The sequence below is a fragment of the Gymnodraco acuticeps genome, unplaced genomic scaffold (assembly GCF_902827175.1).
Source record: "Gymnodraco acuticeps unplaced genomic scaffold, fGymAcu1.1, whole genome shotgun sequence".
Classification (NCBI taxonomy): domain Eukaryota; kingdom Metazoa; phylum Chordata; class Actinopteri; order Perciformes; family Bathydraconidae; genus Gymnodraco; species Gymnodraco acuticeps.
Window position 1 is genome coordinate 57,643 of NW_022992261.1, and position 3,650 is coordinate 61,292.

The window sequence follows — 3,650 nt, forward strand, 5'->3', positions numbered from 1 at the left end:
TATTAAACTTAAACAAAAATAAATAGATTTTTCAGATTGATTAGAAAAAAAGTTTCATGGTTTGTTTTCTGGACTGAAAAAATGTAATAAAGAGTGTTACCCAGACAATGGATAAAGTGCTACGGCTTACAGTTAATAATTGTTTGCTGAAATAACTCTTACCCCCAAAGTTTGTTTAATGTGAAAATAATCTTAGATAGAAAGGAATTACATATTTAAATTGCTCTTTTAGTGAAGCTAATTTTTTACAATTTCAAACAATCTTGTTTCTTTGATATGTTGTACACAGGACAACATTCAACCCGATCAGCTTTCCAGCCGACTCCAGCAGCGAGGATCAGAACCTTCACACACCTGACTCAGTGAAGAGCAAATGGGCATCGACCAAGATGGAGCTGTCACAGTGCACCAAGTATGTTTTCTTTGTTGTTGACTATCTACTGAAAATTAAGGGCTGCTAAATAAAGGTCAGGCCGATATAGTAGTGGCTAATATTGGCCTAGCATATCATTTATATATCAATATTATGTTGAAATATTTCATTTAAATTCACCAAATGATTCATAAAACCTAGAGGTATATGTGAAGATGTATTTCTATGTGCTGTACTAGCAAAACTAAATGAACACATAAAGAGTTAGAATGGCTTATTGTCTTGTTGGAGTACTAATGTTTGATATGTTTTGGTCAGAGTTACAAAATATTAAATGATCTATCTTTGCTCACCACATGTCACCAGTTTTTTATCATCAGATGTGCATACATTTAAAGATTATATATTTCTGTCACATTGAGTAATGTTATACCTGCAAATGTCAAGTTACTACATTTTGTATTGTAGGATCTGACAACACATGCCACTGCCTTTGTTATCAATGCCCGATCCAAGCATCGTCTGTCACAGGTAAAATGCTTCCTATGTAACCTTTTTGGACTAAAAGCATTATGCCATGTGTGATCTGCTTCTCAGAACATATTAACAGGAAATATTTTGTGTGCGACAAAGAAATGCAAATGAGCATTTATTATCCAGAAATTCAAGCCATTCACTCTGACTAACCCAGTAAGGGATTTCCCATATTTTATTACAATTTATAACCAGACACAGTGTAGCCATATATTAAGTTAGACCTAGTTGTTCTTTGAGAACAGAGCACAGTATTTGGCTACCTACTGTACACAGTTAGCAGTTAATAGTGGTTCACTGATGGCCGAGTTCAGTTTTAGTGCTTTGTTATCCACTTTACTGTTGTGTCTATGTCATAAGCAAAACTGTATATCACATAAAGCTACAGTGATCATGATAATGTTTACCAACATCAAAGATTGATCACATCACTTTCAATCTCTCATTTTCAGAAAGGCATGAATGACATTGTTGCTGGGGTACAGCAGTATCAATCATCACTATTGGACAACCTCAGGACGCAGATGAAGGAAGTTCTAAAGAAGAATTCAGGAAGTACAACCAATCAACTTGGAAAAGATGCAATGGATATATTTGACAGTTTCATTGACCCCTTTGCTAACGTTTCAACAACATTTCGCCAGAACAGTGTTATTAGGAAGCAGTTTTGTTGTGTGGATGCAGAGGAAATTCCAATTGCTCGAACCATATGCAGGAAGAAACGTGGAGGATCAACAGATTTTGTCATCAAAGACAAATTATTTTATTATGTACCATTAGTCAAAAGTGTAGAGCAGTTCCTATTACATCCGAGGATTTTGACTATGATTGAAGAGGTACCCCAGAGGTGCAGTGAAGGTTTTCTTCATGACCTTGTTGATGGTTCTCTTTTAAAATCTCATCCCTTATTTTCAGAGAAACCAAATGCACAGCAGATTATTCTGTATACAGACGAAATAGAGATCTGTAATCCACTAGGATCCTTTTCATCAAAGAACAAGTTGTTAATGGTGTACTACACCCTAGGAAATATAAATCCAAAATACAGGTCTAAGCTGGCTGCTATTAGGCTACTTGCGATGGCTAAATCAGCAGACCTCCGTCAATCTGGTGTAGATGTAATATTGAATAGAATAAAGGAAGACATGGATGCATGTACAGTGGTGTTAAATTCAAACTATTAACGGGGAGAAAACAATACATGGTGCTATGGTTTCTCTCTGTGGTGACACCCTGGCACAGCATGAACTCGCAGGGTTCAAAGAAGGAGTGGGCTTTTGCTTACAGTAAGTGCAGACACTGTGAGTGTTCTTTTGAGGACATGCAGTCACAATTCAACGAGGATGCATATATTAAAAGAACATTGGAGAATCATGTCAGACAGTGTGATGAAATAGAAAAGGCTACCACAGACTTGCTTCGCAACAGCCTTAGAACAACATATGGGATCAATCGAAGGAGCAAGTTAGTTGACTTCCCATCCTTTGATATTATTCGGCAAACCCCGCAAGACATTATGCATGTCATTCTTGAGGGTTATAGCTCCTCTGGAAATTAAATGTGTTTTGAATCATCTTGTCAGTCAGGAGAGTTCAATCTGGACTCTGTGAATTCAGCTATTCTTGGTTTCCCTTATTCGCCTCTAGATGTTAGAGATCGACCTTCCCCAATTTCTCCGAGTACACTGATGTCAACTGATGGTAAACTAAGGCAGTCATCAGGGCAAATGCTTGTCCTGTTGAGGATATTGCCATTTGTTTTGGAACATTTGAAAGTCAATGCATATGTGCAGTTGATAATGGACTTAATAGAGATTGTTCAACTAGTGTTTGCACCTGTTCTTACCATTGCAACTGTGTCAAGGTTAAAGTTACTGATTGAATGAAGTCATTTGAAGCATTGGAAGGAGCTTTTTCCAGACCACAATGTTTACACCTAAGCAGCATTACATGATACATTTGCCATCACAGATAGAATCATTGGGTCCCATGGTCAGACATATGTGTATGCGGTTCGAGTCTAAGCATTGTTTATTTAAGCAATGGGCCTCCCAAGCTCAATTTTAAAAATGTATGCAAGTCTTTGATTAATCAGAACCAAATATATGAAAGCTGCCAAAATGTTGACCCTTCCAAGCACCCAATTTTTTCAAATGAAAAGGAGATGGGTCCTGTATCTGAGGTTAGAGATCTACAATATTTACATGGGAAATTGAGGGACTTCCTAGGTTTCAGTGAAATTAACCATGCTGTATCAGTGAAATGGCTTGTGATAAATGGTAATAAATACATTACTGAGAAGTCCTTGATCCTTGCCAATGTACTAAATGGTAATACACCCGAATTTGGACTTGTCAAAAGCATATTTCTTGTTGATTCTAAGCTTTATTGTTTGGAATATCAGCCTTTTCAGTCCATATGCTTTGATAGAAATGTTATGGCTTATCAAGTTGAGGTCCCACACCTTGCACAGGCCACTGAGTTAGTGGATGCTGAAAAGCTGGTTGATTTTACCTCTTATTACACAATCAGCAGAAAGGCCAAACCTATGTACAAGTGAAATACTATCTTGGGGATGTAATGGAATTAACAACAGTTCAAATGACTCATAGCGTGTTCCTTTGATATGATGTTTGAAACATTTAAAGCAAACTTAGCAGGTTTTAAATGTAGGACTAAGGTCCTGACTTAGGATATGTTATTAGCAGATTCAAATGTTAGCTGTTTGGATTCCAGATGCGTTT

At 37.0% G+C, this 3,650-nt stretch overlaps 1 long non-coding RNA gene across 1 annotated transcript; it reads left to right on the top strand.

The window, feature by feature from the left end:
• The first annotated feature begins 363 nt into the window (after positions 1-363).
• On the top strand, positions 364-1,837 carry LOC117540338. The gene is made up of 3 exons (XR_004568157.1): positions 364-412; positions 842-904; positions 1,360-1,837. It is a non-coding gene; the product is annotated as an uncharacterized LOC117540338 (long non-coding RNA).
• Positions 1,838-3,650: the final 1,813 nt, after the last annotated feature.